The sequence below is a fragment of the Chiloscyllium punctatum genome, chromosome 32, assembly GCF_047496795.1.
Source record: "Chiloscyllium punctatum isolate Juve2018m chromosome 32, sChiPun1.3, whole genome shotgun sequence".
Classification (NCBI taxonomy): domain Eukaryota; kingdom Metazoa; phylum Chordata; class Chondrichthyes; order Orectolobiformes; family Hemiscylliidae; genus Chiloscyllium; species Chiloscyllium punctatum.
Genome location: NC_092770.1, coordinates 39159394 through 39180457, shown reverse-complemented (window position 1 = coordinate 39180457; position 21064 = coordinate 39159394). Strand labels below are relative to the sequence as shown.

Sequence of the window (21064 nt, the reverse complement as noted above, 5' to 3'; positions counted from 1 at the left end):
TCACAATATTGGTACTATTGGGCAGGAAAATTGTAGGCAATGTTTCTGTGATTTTTTTTAAGTGAGGCATTTGTCTTATTGGGCCCATAATTACTTTCTTTCTCCAGCAATGAAACTCCTGATGGGTCTTCTAATATAATTCTCAAAGAAATTAAGTATTTGGCAGAAAATAGCCCATTTCTCTGAGGATTACAAAAAGGTATGGTGGGAGGCCAGGCTGCAGAATTTCTGCAAAAATTTACAACCCTAGTTGGCTCCAAAGATCATTTGTAAATAGCTTAAATTCCTGTTCATGCCTTCGGAATGGTTGCTTATTATTTTAATTATCTACTAATACGAAATGGGAGTCACGCACTTGGGTTTGATACTGAGTTGCAGCATAACCTTTCTGCCAAAAGGGCATCGACCTGAAACATTAACTTTTTTCTCTCTTCGCAGATGCTGCTACAGCAGCTGAATATGCCAGAAATGTTTTGTCGTGCAAGTGTACTTCAAATCAACTTTGAAGGCTCCCAAGTAAATGTTCGCCAGTTTTTGTTTGGAGTGGGGAAGACTTTTTAATGTGATCAAAGTTGACAATCGCGTCACATCTTATAAAAATGTAACAAGTATAAAAGCAAAATACTGCGGGTGCTGAAAATTTCAAATTACCAAAGAAAAAGACGCTGGAGAACCTCAACAAGTCTGGCAGCATTCGTGGTGCAAGACAGAAATGGAGTCAGCGTTCGAGCCGAACATGATTCCTCTTTGCGGCCCATATAAAATCTAACTAATGTTTGTCTGTCCGTAAACGGAGTACTGTGCACGCCTGCAGACATGCGTGTACTGTGTACAGCTCTGTTTCCCGGGCTAGTTCATATATGTGCACTGACGAGCGGCTGCCAGTTTCTTACCTCCATGTGTCTTGAAACAATAATGTTTGTTAATTTTTTTCAAAATCCTCGATATCTAGTTAGGATCTCGCGAACAAAACCCACAAACTCAGTCACTGTCATACTTAATTAAGGAATATGCGGCAAACTGCTTGTACAACTGTCTTGGCTGCTGGCTCTCCCGCCATAGGCAGTTTACAGCAGCGGTCACGCTGTGTTTATTTGTGCCGAATCCCCTTACACACGTAAATAGACACGTGAGACAGCGCTAGCTCCTGGTACCTGGCCCGAATCCAGTGTCAACACAGAAGGACTGTGCAGTTCTACAATTACCATCTCTTCTGTGTTCATGCGCACGTTTTCATACAGGATGCGAGTTTTACTCTTAAACGCACTTCCAGTGCTGTTCCAATGAAATGTTGCAATTGTTGGCTTGCAGTAGCCGATGTCTGTGTAATGTTCAGTCAGGGCGTGGAACAGCCAGCTAGTGTTAGACCAGCAAGGCTGGCGTGAGCGCTGATTGTTTCAACCGGAGCGATTGCTCAAAAGTGAATCCTGTATCGCTGCGGATTCCTACCGCTGTATAAGATTGTGTACCATTACTTGTTTCGATTATTTGAATGATTTAAAGTTGGTGTTGTAAAATTTCCCTTCCCTCAACAAAGAAGTTTTTTCTGAATGTTTAATTTGAATAAAATTATGATTTTACAAAATAATTTCTAGTGGGAGATTACACTTCTTTAAATCAAAAATATATTTTAATTATAAGACTTGTAAACAAATTATAAGCAATATCCACTTAAATTACAAAATTTGCAAAATAGTTAAACTTGTTCTGTAAAGCAAGTTCCACTCCCTGACAATATGACTGTAATTGTCTTAACGTCCACAACAGACATTCCAAGTCAAGCATGTTGTAATGGTACCATTCTCCACCACTTCCTCTGGCAGCTTATTCCATACACCCTTTGCATGAAAAAGTTGCCCGTTAGGTTCCTTTTATATCTTTCCCCTCTCACCTTAAGCATTTGCCCTCTAGTTTTGGACACCTCACCCCAGGGAAATGATCTTGCCTATTTACTCCGTCCATGCCCCCTATGATTTTATAAACCTCTATAAGGTCACCTCTCAGCCTCTGATGCTCTAGGGAAAATAGCCTCAGCCTATTCAGCTTCTCCCTATAGCTCAAACCCATCAACCCTGGCAACATCCTGGTAAATCTTTTCTGAAGTCTTTAACTTTCCTGTAGCAGGGAGACCAGAATTGCACTCAATACTCCCAAAGTGGCAATTATTCTCAAATCAAAACTTTTCAAACTGCAAGTTTTAGAAAGGCTCATTTCTACTGAACTTTCTCCATACATCATGATCCACTTTGAGGCACTTCAATACAATTTTGATATTTTCAATATACATTCTTTGTAAGAGTCACAGCTTGGCGTTCTATAGTTTCCTCTACCTCAGTGTACATTTTCCTAATCAACCCATTCAGGGATGTTATGATACTCAATTAGAGAAGGTGAGACTTAATTCTGGGTCTTCTGGCTCAGAAGTAGGGACACTACCACTCTGCCACAAGGGTCCCTAAGACCTCAGCATGCAATGGCTGAAAGGGCTTCCCAAACAGTAGTGATGATCCCAGGGAGTTAAGGGCCAAAAGCTAACAGCTGGGAGGTCCCTTTAAATCTTGGAGTTTTAAAATAATAGTGTGCCTAACTGCTCAAACTTAAAGGACTGAATCCTCTGAAAAAAAAACACCATTGGGAAAGTAGGTACTTTTATTAAAATAAGGGTCAGAACCCTGAAACATTATGTCTCATTTAACCTATACTAGCAAAATGTGATTTTTAAAATAAGACTGCTGTACAGAAACAAACTAGCTGCAGCAGTAAATCCACGTGGCTGGCTATCAAAAGTCATGTGTGGGACTGATATGATGTGACATCTAAAAGCTATCAAAAAACATCAGACAGAACAACTTGTGATGACAAGGGCTGACAATGCCCTGGTCAACAGCAAACCACCTCCTGCAGATTACATCTCAAATTGCAGATGTACCTTGTGTTTTCCCTTTGAAGAATACACCAAGGTAGGAGTTACAAAGCTAAATTTAATTCTATTTGTGTGTTCTAACAGAAATGCACATTCTCATGTTTGAGCATTAGAGTACAGTGAGGTTCACATTGATGAACTATTGCCCAATAACCCTTGTGCTGTAGATAAATCCTCTTACTCTGATGGCTAGAAGTCAGCTAACAGCAGCTAGATAAAAGGGAGAAAGAATAACAAAAAGTCTCTGACCCTCAGTGCTGGAATTCAGTCATGTTAAAAGGAATCAGTACTGCATAGCTCAACCAATCTGCAATGCTGAAGATAAAAATCACATAACACCAGTTTATAGTCCAACAGGTTTATTTGGAAGCAGTAGCTTTTGGACCGCTGCCCCTTCATCAGGTGGTTGTGGAGTATCACAACCACCTGATGAAGGAGCAGCGCTCTGAAAGCTAGTGCTTCCAAATAAACCTGTTAGACAATAACCTGGTGTTGTGTGATTTTTAACTTTGTGCATCCCAGTCCAACACCGATGTCTCCAAATCATGTAAAACTAAAGATCATGAAACCTGTTCAAGTGCCAAAGTCAACGCTATTGGTTCAACTCAGTAATGGCTAAACAAAAATCTTATTTTCTCTTCATGAACAATTCAGAGATTGAATCATATAACCTTGTAAAAAAAACTTTTATCTTTTTGGACTCAACTTTTATTTCGAATCTATGTGTATGTGTGTTACATTCACATTTATCCTTGCATGTACTAATTAATAAACTCTTTTTGTTAATTCGAGAAAATTGGTTAAATTGTATCATTTAAAAAGTATTGGTTCATTTGGTCAGGAAGTCATAAGGGAAGAGGTTGACTAAATGAGGGTGTGGGTGAATGAAGAAGGGGAATACTGTTAAAAATTCCATTGTCTCAAGAAGCAGCCTAAGCAGATATACCTGAAATTTGAAAGGTTTAACCAGCTTGCTTCTGACCACAGGACATTGGCATTTAGGATAGAAAGCCAATAATGAAAAACCCTGTGAAATAACTTTCCTTGAAGAGTTTAAAAACTCCTACATCCTCTCAATAAGAATAAACCTCAAGGAACATAGAATGACTGGGGCAAGCAAGCAGCTATGCTGGCTAAAGTACATGAGCAAATCCGTTCCATGTGCCAGAAAAACCCTTCCCTACTTGCCTGCAGCCAACTAGAAAGGATAGAGATGGATAGAGTGATAGGAAACCACACACTCATGGGAGAGAGGGAAATATTGGGAGCCTTCCTCAGGACAGAAAGGATGGTGCAGAAATGAAAGGTTAGGCCAAGAAGTCTGTTTGTTTCAACTCAAAATGTAGGGCATATCTGGATCAACTGTTGGAGGCTATAAGAAAAATGACTGGGGTTTGCCAGGGCACTTATACCCTGTGCAGAGAATGGAGTCAGTCAGAGAGCATAGCAGTCAGGCTCTGGCTCCTCCTGCATCATGAAGCCCTGTTAAGGCACTCCCAAGAGTGTGGAAGAAGTTAAACAAGCTCCCGAGAGTTATTGGGATTTTGCATCCAAAGGAAGGATGTCATATTTCCCCAGGGTGAGGCAAACAAGCCTAGAGAAACACTGGGAGATGCTGGAGCCAGCTGAAACATTCCTGCTTGGAAAAGCATAATCTTCTCATTAGAGAATGAAGTGAGAGCCAAGGTACTGATAAAAAGGTGCTGAAGGAAGATACATGCCCATCCCCTTTACCGGATGCACATGGAGGGTGACTTTGTCCCGGGACCAGTGAGAGTGGGAGTTGTATCTAATTTGTCTATGGACTGATCGACCAGCTTCTCTGCAATGACCTGGGGTGATCAAAGGTAATAACATCCCCAGGGATCCCTGAAGAGGCCATTGAGGTTAGGGAGACTGAACAGAGCTCCAGAGGGAACTTCTTGGCATTTTCCCTGTCTGTATGACCACATCATCTATGGCCAGACAAGCTCAACCAGTGGAGGCTGACTGCAATCAGAAGACCCTTTGGTTTGGTTATCTGACACCTTGGCTAGGAGTCCAGAAGACCCCAAGAACATAATACATAGAACTTCTTCAGTAGAAGCCCAACAAGCTGACCCACTGTTAAAAAACAAGTAGCTTCTACTGCTGACACTGAAGCTCAGGCAGAAACAGTCCCTGACTCCTTTATATTAAAAATAGGTGCTGATGAGGAAAAGGAGACACCTTCACATAGGTGCAAAGAAGGAGTGGACAGAGATTCACCGGATAATGATGCTACAGAGTTACTGGAGGGAAATATTGCAGATGGCTCATAAAATTCCAGTGGCTGGGCATGTGGATATATGTAAAACCCAGACATGCATTAGAAAGTATCTTTACTATCCACAGCTCCACAAGGATGTAGAAACCACCACACTTCTGTTTGTGGAAAAGCCCCATCTATTGGTAAGGCCTGCACTTGTGAATTCCACACTGGCTTTTGGGGAACCATTTAGCAAAGTTATGGTAGATACCTGGGACCTCTGACCAAACACTGACCAATATACTCTTATCATAATGGATGCGGCTACCCATTTTTCAGTGGCTGATCCCCTGAGGCTATATGTGCGAAACAGCGGTGAGAGAATTGAGACAATTCCTTACAAACTATGCGGAGGTGGGTACTGCAGATACTGGAGATTAGAGTCAAGATTAGAGTGGTGCTGGAAATGCACAGCAGGTCAGGCAGCATCTGAGGAGCAGGAAAATCAACGTTTCGGGCAAAAGCCCATCATAAGGAATGATGTTGGGAATCTTGGGGATGGAGAGATAAATTGGAGGGGGAATTGGGGCTGGGGTGAAGGTAGCTGAAAGTGCAATAGGTGGATGGAGGTGGGATAAATGTGATAGGTCAGAGAGGAGGGTGGAGTGGATGGGTGGGAATGCAGATTGACAGGTGGGACAAGTCATGAAGATGGTGCTGAGCTGGAAGGTTGGAACTGGGGTAAGGTGGGGAAGGGGAAATGAGGAAACTGGTGAAGTCCACATTGATGCCATGAAGTTGAAGGGTCCCGAGGCAGAAGATGAGGCATTCTTCCTCCAGGCGTTGGGTGGTGAGGGAGTGGCGATGAAGGAGGCCCAGGACCTAGATGTCCTCGGCAGAGTGGGAGGGGGAGTTGAAATGTTGGGCCACGGGGCGGTGTGGTTGATTGGTGCGGGTGTCCCGGAGATATTGCCTAAAGTGCTCTGCTAGGAGGCGCCCAGTCTCCCCAGTGTAGAGGAGACCGCATCGGGAGCAACGGATACAATAAATGATATTAGTGGATGTGCGAGTAAAACTTTGATGGATGTGGAAGGCTCCTTTAGGGCCTTGGAGAGAGGTGAGGGAGGAGGTGTGGGCGAAGGTTTTACAGTTCCTGCGGTGGCAGGGGAAAGTGCCAGGATTGGATGGTGGGTTGTAGGGAGGGCGTGGACCTGACCAGGTAGTCACGGAGGGAACGGTCTTTGCGGAAGGTGGAAAGGGGTGGGGAGGGAAATGTATCCCTGGTGGTGGGGTCTGTTTGGAGGTGGCGGAAATGTCGGAGGATGATTTGGTTTATGCGAAGGTTGGAAGGGTGGAAGGTGAGCACCAGGGGTGTTCTGTCCTTGTTACAGTTGAAGGGGTGGGGTCTGAGGGCGGAGGTGCGGGATGTGGACGAGTTGCATTGGAGGGCATCTTTAACCATGTGGGAAGGGAAATTGTGGTCTCTAAAGAAGGAGGCCATCTGGTGTGTTCTGTGATGGAACTGGTCCTTTTGGGAGCAGATCCGGGGGAGGCAGAGGAATTGGGAATACGGGATGGCATTTTTGCAAGAGGTAGGGTGGGAAGAGGTGTAATCCAGGTAGCTGTGGGAGTTGGTGGGTTTGTAAAAATGTCAGTGTCAAGTTGGTCGTCATTAATGGAGATGGAGAGGTCCAGGAAGGAGAGGGAGGTGTCAGAGATGGTCCAGGTAAATTTAAGGTCAGGGTGGATTGTGTTGGTGAAGTTGATGAATTGCTCAACCTCCTCGCGGGAGCACGAGGTGGCGCCAATGCAGTCATCAATATAGCAGAGGAAGAGGTGGGGAGTGGTGCCGGTGTAATTACGGAAGGTCAACTGCTCTACGTAGCCAACAAAGAGACAGGCATAGCTCAGGCCCATACATGTGCCCATGGCTACCCCTTTGGTCTGGAGGAAGTGGGAGGATTCAAAGGAGAAATTGTTAAGGGTGAGGACCAGTTCAGCCAAACGAATGAGAGTGTCAGTGGAAGGGTACTGTTGGAGACGTCTGGAGAGGTACAAACAGAGGGCTTGGAGGCCCTGGTCATGGCGGATGGAGGTGTAGAGGGATTGGATATCCATGGTGAAGATGAGGCGTTGGGGGCCAGGGAAACAGAAGTCTTGGAGGAGGTGGAGGGCATGGGTGGTGTCTCGAATGTATGTGGGGAGTTCCTGGAATGGGGGGATAGGACAGTGTCGAGGTAGGTAGAGATGAGTTCAGTGGGGCAGGAGCATGCTGAGACAATGAGTCGGCCAGGGTGGTCAGGCTTGTGGATCTTGGGAAGGAGGTAGAACTGGGCAGTGCGGCGTTCCTGGACTATGAGGTTGGAAGCTGTGGGTGGGAGATCTCCTGAGGTGATGAGGTTCTGTATGGTCTGGGAGATGATGCTTTGGTGATGGGGGGGGTGGGGTCATGGTCAAGGGGGCGGTAGGAAGAGGTGTCCTTGAGTTGACATTTGGCTTCAGCGGTGTAGAGGTCAGTGCGCCAGACTACCACTGTGCCCCCTTTATCTGTTGGCTTGATGGTGAAGTTGGGATTGGAGCATAGGGATTGGAGGACTGCGCGTTGTGAGGGTGAGAGGTTGGAGTGGGGGGAGGAAGGGTAAGACAGGTTGAGGCGGTTGATGTCCCAGCGGCAGTTGAAATGAAGAGGTCGAGGGCAGGTGATAGGCCAGCATGGAGTGTCCAGGTGGATGCAGTGTGTTGGAGGTGGGCGAAGGGGTCCTCGGAAGGTGGGTGGGAGTCCTGATTGTGAAAGTAAGCTCGGAGGCGGAGGCGACGGAAGAATTGTTCGATGTCACGGCGTGTATTAAATTCATTGATGCGTGGACCGAGGGGGATGAAGGTGAGTCCTTTGCTGAGGACTGATCGTTCGTCCTCAGTGAGGGGGAGGTCTGGGGGGATGGTGAAAACTCGACAGGGCTGGGAGCAGGGATCTGGTGTGGGTGTAGAGCTGGGAGTGGGGGCGGAACCTGTAACTGGAGTGGGTGTGATGGTGGGGGGAATGGGGGTGGAGTCATGAGCAGGGGTAGTGTTCCCCTCGGGGTTCTGGGGGGTGGGGATAGTGACAGTGGGGTCTGCAGAATGCAGGTGAGTGGCGCTGGTGGGGGCGGAAGTGGTGGTGACCATGGCAGTAGGGGTGATGGAAGTCACTGAGCATGTGGCATCAGCGATGATGTGAAGGGCAGAAATGATGTGAGGTGTGATGCATGAGGAATTGTGAGGGGTGGAAGTGGTTGTGGGAGTGGCCATGATGGGGGCGGAAGTGACGTCATCAATCAGCGTGGGGGTTGTAGCTGCATCAGCCGTATGGCTAATGGTGGAATAGGTTCTGAGGCCAGGGGAATCTTCTGGAATGTTTGAGGAGCGCTGGTTATGGAGGTGGGTGGATAAAAGTTTGTTGTACTTACAGTTTTTGATGTTTGAGATGGAATTGAAATATTGTTTGTTGAGAGTATGAATTCTCCTGAGGATGTAGTACAGAGTGGATCCTTTGCAATTCTGAGAGAGTGTGGCCCTCAGCTGAGGCAGGGCTGACTGGAGAGAGGTTCGGTGCCGGCGCATTGCTGCAAGCGTGGAGCGGAGGATCTTGAAGGAGAACTGTTCCTGGTGTTTTTGAATCTGTAGTCTGTATTGTTTGTCCTGTTCGGGTCCGAACTCTGCTGGTTTAAAGGTGGTCCGGAGTCCATGTGGGATGAGTTGGTTATGGAGGCAGGCACTGAGGAAGCGAATATGGTTGTGCTAGCGAGTTTGTTTCACGACATGGTTGAAGAGCTTCAGGGCAGAGGAAATGACCTGAGAGTTGCAGTGGGAGAGGGACTCTGAGATTCTTGTAGAGAGAGGAGGAAAACTTCTTCAAGGCAGGCATCCTTGCAAGAGGATTCGCAGTAGGGTTAAAATCAACTAGGTAAAAACAATGACTGCAGATTCTGGAAACCAGATTCTGGATTAGTGGTGCTGGAAGAGCACAGCAGTTCAGGCAGCATACAGGTAGCTTTGAAATCGACGTTTCGGGCAAAAGCCCTTCATCAGGAATAAAGGCAGTGAGCCTGAAGCGTGGAGAGATAAGCTAGAGGAGGGTGGGGGTGGGGAGAAAGTAGCATAGAGTACAATGGGTGAGTGGGAGAGGGGATGAAGGTGATAGGTCAAGGAGGAGAGGGTGGAGTGGGTAGGTGGAAAAGGAGATAGGCAGGTAGGACAAGTCCGGACAAGTCATGGGGACAGTGCTGAGCTGGAGGTTTGGAACTAGGGGGAGGTGGGGGTAGGGGAAATGAGGAAACTGTTGAAGTCCACATTGATGCCCTGGGAATTACACCTCTTCCCACCCTAACTCTTGCAAAAATGCCATCCCGTATTCCCAATTCCTCTGCCTCCGCCAGATCTGCTCCCAGGGGGATCAGTTACACCACAGAACACACCAGATGGCCTCCTTCTTTAGAGACCACAATTTCCCTTCCCACGTGGTTAAAGATGCCCTCCAATGCATCTCGTACACATCCCGCACCTCCGCCCTCAGACCCCATCCCTCCAACCGTAACAAGGACAGAATGCCCCTGGTGCTCACCTTCCACCCTACCAACCTTCGCATAAACCAAATCATCCGCCGACATTTCCGCCACCTCCAAACAGACCCCACCACCAGGGATATATTTCCCTCCCCACCCCTTTCCACCTTCCACAAAGACCGTTCCCTCCGTGACTACCTGGTCAGGTCCACGCCCCCCTACAACCCACCCTCCAATCCTGGTACTTTCCCCTGCCACCGCAGGAACTGTAAAACCTTCGCCCACACCTCCTCCCTCACCTCTATCCAAGGCCCTAAAGGAGCCTTCCACATCCATCAAAGTTTTACTCGCACATCCACTAATATCATTTATTGTATCCGTTGCTCCCGGTGCGGTCTCCTCTACATTGGGGAGACTGGGCACCTCCTAGCAGAGCGCTTTAGGGAACATCTCCGGGACACCCGCACCAATCAACCACACCGCCCCGTGGCCTAACATTTCAACTCCCCCTCCCACTCTGCAAAGGACATGGAGGTCCTGGGCCTCCTTCACCGCCACTCCCTCACCACCAGACGCCTGGAGGAAAAACACCTCCTCTTCCGCCTCGGAACACTTCAACCCCAGGGCATCAATGTGGACTTCAACAGTTTCCTCATTTCCCCTTCCCCCACCTCACCCTAGTTCTAAGCTTCCAGCTCAGCACTGTCCCCATGACTTGTCCAGACTTGTCCTACGTGCCTATCTCCTTTTCCACCTATCCACTCCACATTCTCCTCCCTGACCTATCACCTTCATCCCCACCCCCACTAACCATTGTACTCTATGCTACTTTCTCCCCACACCAACCCTCCTCTAGCTTATCTCTCTATGCTTCAGGCTCACTGCCTTTATTCCTGATGAAGGGCTTTTGCCCGAAACATCGATTTCGAAGCTACCTGGATGCTGCCTGAACTGCTGTGCTCTTTCAGCACCACTAATCCAGAATCTGGTTTCCAGCATCTGCAGTCATTGTTTTTACCTCCTTCACAAACTATGGCCAGGCCATTGAAATCCATTTGTACCAGGGCTCAAACTTGATGTTCAAAGTATTCCAGGAAGTAGTGATTAATCTGGCCATGACCCAAAAGAAATCTGCAATCTGTCACCTGAGGAACACAGGGTGCTAAAATGGTACCATTAGACTCTAAAAACAATGATCAAGGCATACTGCCATGAGTCCCTGCATGACTGAGGTAAAGGATTGGAAATTATTCTGTTCACCACCAGCTACCTACTCAGTGATTCTACTAGTCTTACTTCATTTGAATTAGTTTAAGAGCACCAAGAGTGAAGGCCGCTAACAGAAATAGGAAGTCTCCAAGCTTGACTACACAGAAGAGTTCCAAGAACGACCTCTCAAGTGACTGACTGTAAGGGGGCCTGAGAACACTTGAAACACTCCCAAACAGTGATAAAACAAACACCAGGTAAACATGCTAGAGCTTGAATCCTTTATCCCAGACACAATGTGTTGGTACTCCTGTTAACATCAAGTGAACCCTTAAATGCTTAATTAATGGCCCATTTAGATTAGTGAGGAAGCTTGTGAAAATGAATTATTAGATTGGACCCCAGATAGAAGAGAAAAAAGCAAAATCTGGGTATGTCAAAATGAGAAGGCTGTACCATTGTTGAGAAGGAGACAAGCAGTTAACAGTCTGTCCCATTGCTACCAACCTGGAGGATGAGGGTAGTAACAAGGATTAATTGAAGGGGTGTATGAGTGAGGCAAACAGTGAAGTCCCTGTTACCTGGCCAGCTAATACAGAAAATGATGTGGAGGTGCCAGTGTTGGACTGGGGTGAACAACAACACCAGGCTAAAATCCAACAAGTTTATTTGGAAGTACTAGCTTTCAGAGCACTGCTCCTTCATCAGCCATCTGTTGGACTATAATCTGGTGTTATGTGATCTTTAACTTAATACAGAAAAACTAGCAAACTAGCAAAATTAGACATCTTATTCGCCCACTCAGGTGCAGAACAGGGAGCAGAGGCAAACCAGGCTGCACCATTTTGATTCTTAGGTGATGTGGAGAGCCCTCTCCCATAAGGCCTCATTCCTTCAACCAAGTCCAGAAAATCTGACCTAGGTTCAGGAGGACATTTACTACTCGCTGGAGCACAGACTAATGGAGTCTAATAGAGTATCTAGAGCCTCCCAATTTTGCTCAGGCTGGATGGACAGTGCTCTACACTGATTGCCAAAAGGTTTATACAGTGACCAGAATGGACTTTTGAATTATACCTCAGCTGAAAGATTGCATAAATCGTGTGGGCAAAGCCATCACATTACCAAATGAGAACACGCAAGGGATGCTAGTAAGTTTTCTTGACTGCCTGCACAAAGGAAAGCTTCACCTTCATAACTCTAGAGTGAGTTATACCACTGTTGAGTCACACGATGAAGATTCTAGAATGCCTCAGCCATCTTTCAGAGGCTGACGAATCAGATTTACCTAATTGTATGGCCTCCTAATATACAATAACACATGAGAAAATGTATGTAGAGCAACTGGAAGTTGTTTTCTATAAGATACAGTCTGCTAATCCAGTGGTCAATCTTGCAAAGAGTGAGGGCCCAATTAACCTATCTAGGACATGTTATAGGTCACATATGGGTATTGCCTAGGGCTGCAAAGGTAAAACTAGTAACACAATTCCCCATTTCCACAGAAAATGGGAAATCATGAGGTTCGTGGTAATGTGAATGTTCTAACAAATGATCATCCCAATATTCAGTGCACCACTGAGAGACCTACAAGAGAAAAAAAATTAAAGATTGTTCAGACTGAGTAATTCAAAACCATTTTTGAAAGTCTGAAGACCATTTTAACCAGAGAGTCAATGCTTGCACCTCCAAACTTTAATTGACACAGTCATCAATGTGTGACATCGGATAGGAACTGTTCTCCTTCAGGTAAACAAATCTGGAAGAGAGTCCAATTAAGTACTTCTTCAAAAAACGAAATAAACATCAGAAATGTACTCCACAGTCGAGGAGGAAACTGTTGGTTTGTTATTAATTCTCAATTGCTTTGAGATAGATATCTGAAATATGTAATTAAAGATCACAGTCTACAATGACTACAATTTATTGACTTTTTTGGAAAAGATTAAAACAGAATGACAGGTTATTTCATTGCAGCTTGTTCCTTAACCATACTACATTGCTGTCAAATCAAATGCAATTGCAGATGCCCTATCCAGAACATTATGAGACTCATTGACTGAGGCTAAAAGAATGAGTGTGTGTATGTATGTGTGTGCCTGCATGCATGTGTGCGTGTGAGCGTGTGTCTGCTATTTTATATATTCAAAGAAGGAGGAAGTGAGTAGTTTCGAGCTCGAAACATCAATAAAGTTCGATTAGTGATTTCTCAAGCCGGGGAATAGTTTTTCCAGCAATTTATTTGTCATTTTCTTTACAGAGACCCGGACATCCCTCAGTTTCTGACACAGTCAGCCCACCAAAAGATTTGTGCCATCACTCCCATCCCTCTGACCCTGTCAACCTATCAGTAGAGAAAGCTTTACAGGGACAGGCATGACATTCTATGTATATGCTTTGCTGTGAATGAGGCGAAACAGAAGCAGAGCTGAACAGAGCAATGTTGGGTAAGGTACTATGTAAGGAGGATGTAGCCCAACAGATATTACTATACATAGAATATATGCACAGCAAAGGCCACAAGAATGTGTTTCTGAGTGCTGTATATAAAAGTGAACTTTGTCAAAAAGAGGCAATAATACCAACTGGTGGCTTTTGAGTAAGAATGTTTACTCTCTGTCCCCTTGACTAATGACCATTTTTCTCTCTTCCCCTCCCAACAAGCGCCACTATGTAGTTTGAACCAGAGCAGAACTACTAGGTTCATGTCTCAAATGGATTGGCAATAGAGGTACTGTTGGCCTGTATTTATCACTAGACAGGTTGGTAAACTGTGGTGTGTATCACTGTGTGTCACAGTTGGCGTAACTTGCTGCACTGTTCACAATTTTGCTATTCAAATTGGGTTGTATGAAAATATCATTGAATTGAAATATCATTGAACTGAAATGTAATTGCTTTAACAAAAACCATTAGACTTAGGAGCAGAAGTAGGCCATTTAGCCTATCAAGTCTGTTCCACTATTCAATAAGATCATGGCTGAACTGATAATCCTCAACATCACTTTCCTCCCTTTCCCTTATAAACTCTGATTCCCATTTTGATTAAAAATCTATCTCTATCTTGAAAATACTTAACAATCAGCTTCTACAACTCTCTGCGTTAAAGAATTCCACAGAATCACTACCCTTTGAGAGAAGGGGTTCCTGCTCTATCTTAAATGGGTGACCCTTTTCTTTGAGATTATGCCCTCTGGCTCTTGATTCTCCCACAAGGGAAAACCTCTCCACATCTACCCTGTCAAATCCCCTAAGAATTTGCTACGTTTCAATAAAGTTACCTCTCAGCCTTCTAAACTCCAGTGTTTACAGGCCCTACACAACCTTTCCTTTTAAGACAGTCCCTTGTTTTTGATTAGATTAGGTTACTTACAGTGTGGAAACAGGCCCTTTGGCCCAACAAGTCCACACTGATCCTCTGAACAGCAACTCACCCAGACCCATTCCCCTACATTTACCCCTTCACCTAACACTACAGGTAATTTAGCATGGCCAATTCACCTAACCTGCACATTTTTGGACTGTGGGATAAAACCGGAGCACCCGGAGGAAACCCACGCAGACATGGGGAGAATGTGCAAACTCCACACAGACAGTTGCCTGAGGCGGGAACTGAGACTTATATCTGGGACTAACCTAGTGAACCTTCTCTGGACCACCTCCAAGTCTTTCCTTAGATGAAGGGACCAAAACTTTCCACAATATTCCTGTTATGATCTGCTTTGTGTAGGTTTTGGAAGAGCTCCCTACTTTTAAAGACCATCATTTTATTGCTTTCCCTATAACCTAATGAATGTGTATGCTGTTTTTTTGTGTTTCATGCATGAAGACTCCCACATCCCTCTGTGCCATAGCTTTCTGCAGTCTTTCTCCATTTAAATAGTACTCATTCCTTTATTTTCCTGCCAAAGTGCATAACCTCACATTTCCACATTATATTCCATCTGCCAAGGTTTTGCCCACTGGCTTAACCTGTCTCAGACTTTCCCCAGACTCAGTGCGACCTTTAGCACCTTCTAAAACCTATTTTCAAAGTAATATTTCAATGTGATGAAAGGTCATCATTCTGGAACATTAACTCTATTTCTTTCTCCACAAATGCTGATGGTTTCAGAAATTTTTGCATTTATTTCACTTTTCCAGTACTCACAGGATTTAGCATTTCGATTTTTACATGGCTAATAATTTAGGCCTGCTTCATTGGACCCAGAATTCTTTGCCCAAGCCCATCAAAATGATCAGCACTCGGAAGACACTACAGTGACTGCAGCAAAGGATAACAAAGAACATAACACCACATTTTTGCCACCACATCAGCACTTTGTTCTTACCAATTTCACGATCAATCCAATATATCTTGCAATGTGATGACATATCTGACTCACTGTGCCTTATATGAGTACTCCCATAATCATCACTTGAGTGAATTAGCACCAAATATGAGTATTTTCCTAAATGAATCAATCCAATGTGAATACCATAGTACAGTGTTAGTCCACATTCTGTTCTATGACTATGAATTTTAAAATGATGGAAGCCACTCCTGACAAAGTTGTTTCCCTGGCAGTGAGTTCTTTCTATCACCTATTTTAACTCTTCTGAATACAACTTGAGGGTCAGGATCATAAGAGTTAATTGGTCACTTATGTTCTCCAGGAGAGAGTTTGGACTGAGGTAGCCCTGAAGTTGGGTGCATTGCTGCAGTTTATTCCTAAGAATCTTGGGTTTGTTGACAATATTCCACAGGCATGCTTTACCGAGAGGGAAAGCTGGAGAGGTAGGACATGCTGTTGGCTTGAGACACAACAGGGAGAAAGTGAGGACTGCAGATGCTGGAGATCAGAGCTGAAAAATGTGTTGCTAGAAAAACGCAGCAGGTCAGGCAGCAAAGGAGCAGGAGAATCGACGTTTCGGGCATAAGCCCTTCTTCAGGAATGAGGAGGGTGTGCCAAGCAGGCTAAGTAAAAGGTAGGGAGGAGGGACTTGGGGGAGGGGTGTTGGGAATGTGATAGGTGGAAGGAGGTTAAGGTGAGGGTGATAGGCCGGAGAGGGGTTGGGGGCGGAGAGGTCGGGAAGAAGATTGAAGGTCAAGAAGGCGGTGCTGAATCCGAGGGTTGGGACTGAGATAAGGTGGGGGGGGGGGGGGGGGGGGGGGGGGAAATGAGGAAGCTGGAGAAATCTGCATTCACCCCTTGTGGTTGGAGGGTTCCTAAGCGGAAGATGAGGCACTCTTCTTCCAGGCGTCGTGTTGCCATGGTCTGGCGATGAAGGAGGCCAAGGACCTGCATGTCCTTGGCGGAGTGGGAGGGGGAGTTAAAGTGTTCAGCCATGGGGCAGTTGGGTTGGTTGGTGCGGGTGTCCCAGAGGTGTTCTCTGAAATGTTCCGCAAGTAGGCGGAATGTCTCCTAAATGTATAGGAGGCCACATCGGGTGCAGTGGATGCAAGTTTTGCGCTCACACCTCCCCCCTCACTTCCCTCCAAGGCCCCAAGGGATCCTTCCATATCCATCACAAATTCACCTGCACCTCCACACACATCATTTACTGCATCCACTAACCCCGATGTCATCCCTCAGTCTCAGACACTCCAGGGAAAAGAGCCCCAGCTTATTCAGCCTCTCCTTATAACTCAAATCCTCCAACTCTGGCAACATCCTTGTAAATCTTTTCCGAAGCCTTTTAAGTTTCACAACATCCTTCCGATAAGAAGGAGACCAGAATAGAATACAATATTCCAAAAGCAGCTTAACCAATGTCCTGTGCAGCAGCAACATGACCTCCCAACTCCTGTACTCAATACTCTGACCAATAATGAAAAGCATACTAAATGGCTTCTTCACTGTCCTATCTAGTGGTGACTCTACTTTCAAGGAGCTATGAACCTGCATTCCAAGGTCTCTTTGTTCAGCAACACTCTCAAAGACCTTACCATTAAGTGCATAAGTCTTGCTCTGATTTGCTTTCTCAAAATGCAGCACCTTGCATTTATCTAAATTAAACTCCATCTGCCACTCCTTAGCCCAATGGCCCATCTGATCAAGATCCCGTTATAATCTGCGGTAACCTTCTTTGCTATCCACTACACCTCCAATTTTAGTGTCATCTGCAAACTTACTAACTATACCTCCTATGTTCACATCCAAATCATTTATATAAATGACAAAAAGTAGTGGACCCAGTACCAATCCTTGTGGCACTGCACTGGTCACAGGCCTCCAGTCTAAAAAGAAACCCTTCATCACCACTCTCTGTCTTCCGCCTTTGTGTCAATTCTGTATCCAAATGCTAGGTCTCCCTATATTCCATGAGATCTCACCTTGCTAACCAATCTCAAATGGTAAATCTGGTTGAACGCCTTACTGCAGTCCATATAGATCACATCAACTGCTCTGCCCTCATCAATCCTCTTTGTTACTTCTTCAAAAGAACTCAATCAAGTTTGTGAGACATGATTTCCCACAGTCAAAGCCATGTTGATTATCCCTAATCAATCCTTGCCTATCCAAATAAATGTACATCCTGTCTCTCAGGATTCCCTCAAACAACTTGCCCACCACCGATGTCAGGCTCTCCAGCCTATAATTCCCTGGCTTGTCCTTACCACCTTTCTTAAATAGTGGCACCACATTAGCTAACCTCCAATCTTCTGGCACCTCACCTGTGGCTATAAATGACACAAATATCTCATCAAGGGGCCAGCAATCACTTTCCTTGCTTCCCACAGAGTTCTAGGATACACCCAATCAGGTGCTGGGGATTTATCCACTTTTATGAGTTTCAAGACATCCAACACTTCCTCCTCTGTAATATGGACATTTTTCAAGATGTCACCATCTATTTTCCTGAATTCTATATCTTCCATGTCCTTTTCCACAGTAAACACTGATGCAAAATACTTGTTTAGTATCTTTCTCATCTCCTGAGGCTCCACACAAAGGATGCCATGCTGATCTTTGAAGGGCACTATTCTCTCCCTAGTTACCCTTTTGTCCTTAATGGATTTGCAAAACCCTTTGAATTCTCCTAAACTATGTTTGCCAAAGCAATCTCATGCCCCCTTTTGCCCTCCTGATTTCACTCTTTAGCATATTCCTACTGCATTTTTACAGTTCTAAGGAGTCATTCGATCTATCCTGTCTATTCGCAAAACTAATGTCACTTATAAAATACCGTGCAAGAACTGGAACAAACACTACATTGGACAAACAGACAGAAAACTAGCCACAAAACGACATGACCCTCTCTCACTAGTATCCTTAAATGCAGATAAGGATGGACACCACTTCGACTGGGACAACACATCCATCCTAAGAGAAGCCATACAGAGACACATGCGAGAATTCCTAGAAGCATGGTATTCCAAGCGAAACTCTATCAACAAACATATCAAGTTAGACTCCATCTACCACCCCCTGAGTATAAAAAACAGGAAATGACATCACCACAGGAAATGACACCACCAACCCAAAGAAACCCAAACATATAAATAGAAAGGAGGAATCATCAGCAGTGCTTTGTCTGGAGGCCCACTGAAGATGTTATCGAGTAGGGTGACAAAACATCTGAAAATGATCCTTCCAGCTCAGTGAGCAAACCTACATCCAGAACCTCAACCTGAGCTACAAATCTTCTCAAAGCTTGCTATCCTGTCTATACCTGACACACGCTTCATTCTTTTTCTTAACCAAATCCTCAATTCCTTTAGTCATCCAACATTCCCTTTCCCCACCAGCCTTTCCTTTCACCTTTTGGATGGCATGGTGTCTCAGTGATTAGCACTGCTGCCTCACAGCACCAGGGGCTCGGGTTTGATTCCCACCACAGGCGACTGTCTGTGTGGAGTTTGCATATTCTCCCCGTGTCTGCGTTGGGTTTCCTCTGGGTGCTCCGGTTTCCTCCCACAATGTATAGATGTGCAGGACAGGTGAACTGGCCAAGCTAAATTGCCTTAATGTTAGATGCATTAGTCAGGGGTTAATATAGGCTAAGGGAATGGGTCTGGGTGGGCTACTCTTCGGAGAGTCAGTGTAGACCTGTTGGGCCAAAGAGCATGTTTCCATACAGTAAGGTATATCATCTAATCATCTAATCACCCTAACAGGAATATACTGTTTCTGGACTCTCATTTCTGAAGGCTTCCCATTTTCCAGCCATCTATATCTCCCCTATTGCCAACAGAAAGACGGTTTCTTACACTGGTTCTAGATATTATGGAACAAATTGTATGAGAGTTTAAATTTCATCTGAGTCATGAGATGAGCTTACTGCTATGAAAATCAGAATAGATTCTTTATTTTAAAAATATGTTTTTTGAGATGATCAATTTAATTTGGTTTTCACTTTTTGAATCAATTAAACAAATTGCTCTGAAATATGTATACTCTGTCTCACATATCACTGTGATTATGATAATGTTTCACAAGGCCTTTTCTTCCCCAAACCAAAACTTTCAATGAAAGATGGTTTACTTTTGCAAGCAGACTTTTATGAAGACAGTGGATTTCTGTACATTTCCAGAATGAGCCATTTCAAAACCGCAATTTAAATGATAATCTAATTTTTCAAGTAAACAATGCATAGTTCAGCAAATGGTAAGGAACTGCAGTGAGGGGATAGGTTTCCATGTGACAACACAGTGTGGGATTCTTGCAGATTATTAAAATGAAACTGCAGGTCTTGTATGTTTGCCATTGGTGGCTTTTGCTTCAATGCTACAAAATATTTCAGTGCTGCTTCAGTCAGGATCTTGTGTCTGACAGCCAAATTTAACTTAATGCTTTAATGTCTGTTATTCTTGTGTAGAACACTAGATTTGAAATGTGGAAACCAGCTCGTCAAGAATTTCCATATTTACATAAATATACAACATTGGGAATGAGTAGCTGATTGAGCAAATATATCCCAGACCATTATAGCTAAACACTTTTTCCCCTTCCCAACCTGCATTATCCCCAGCTGCCTCCTTCCACAAACTATCCCCAACCCTTACACTCCTCCCCTCAGACCCTACTCCAGCCCTGCAGTCGTGTAATCTACTGTGAGAGAAAAAATAGAAATAAACTAGGACTAATAAAGGAAAATACTTTATAAAGTAATCCACTTGACTTCCTCAGTGAAACAAAGTAGGAGATCAGCTGAACAAAATGTTACCAGCAAAGACTTTGAAAACATCCTTACCCAATTGAACTGGTCCACCAACTTCTTGAGACACGCAGAGAATTTGCATCTCCAACATTAGCTGATAATGCTTTCCAGAGGCACACAATTCTCTGAAAATAGAGCCAATAACGTTCAGTATATTCCTACCATTGCATATTAATATTACATTTAAACATGTTTACTGATTTTCTCCAGCAGGCTAAACCAAGAATAACCTATCAATAGTATTTATTCAGCATTGTTACCTGCAAATGGTACACGTATTGGGCGGCACGGTGGCACAGTGGTTAGCACTGCTGCCTCACAGCGCCAGAGATCTGGGTTCAATTCCCGCCTCAGGCGACTCTCTGTGTGGAGTTTGCACGTTCTCCCCGTGTCTGCGTGGGTTTCCTCCGGGTGCTCCGGTTTCCTCCCACAGTCCAAAGATGTGCAGGTCAGGTGAATTGGCCATGCTAAATTGCCCGTAGGGTTAGGTAAGGGGTAGATGTAGGGGTATGGGTGGGTTGCGCTTCGGCGGGTGTGGTGTAGACTTGTTGGGCCAAAGGGCCTATTTCCACACTGTAAGTAATCTAAAGGTATTTTGTGTTGGTCACATCAGCATGCATACGATTTCATTTTTCTAAAATAAATACCATTTGCCATTGTGTGGCTACACCCCTAGCAAATCTAAGTATTTTGGATCTGATTGAACTCCTACACTGCTTTAATCTTTGCACAGATTTTGATGTCAGCTGCAAACTTATTTACCTCTTCCAACACAGCTGTGTAGGTCATCATAATGACAGTGAAGAGTGATAGATTGTGAACAAAACTGGGAGTATTTCTAAAAGCCAAAGTATATTTACTAACAATAACTTGTTCGATGTGGTATTGGACATAGCTCTTAATTCAAATTTATACTGATACAATAAGATACCAGCTTATAAGTTAAACCAGGCCCTGATTTTCTTTCCTGGAGAAAAGGGTTGATTTTGATATGATTTGATTTAATACTGTCAGGTATAC

The 21064-nt window shown here is 44.6% G+C and overlaps 1 protein-coding gene across 6 annotated transcripts in view; it reads right to left on the bottom strand.

Annotated features, from left to right (window-relative positions):
* The window catches only part of LOC140458071 (cyclin-dependent kinase inhibitor 1-like), a 94333-nt gene that overhangs the window by 32627 nt on the left and 40642 nt on the right, over positions 1 to 21064 (bottom strand). For 4 of the 6 annotated variants that reach the window (XM_072552118.1, XM_072552119.1, XM_072552117.1 and 1 more), the window contains one exon: positions 20078 to 20169. The gene's annotated coding sequence lies outside the window, so the exon portion shown is untranslated. Of the gene's footprint in view, positions 1 to 893; positions 1125 to 1154; positions 1309 to 20077; positions 20170 to 21064 lie in introns of those variants that run through there. The other 2 variants (XM_072552121.1, XM_072552120.1) reach the window with 2 other exon arrangements.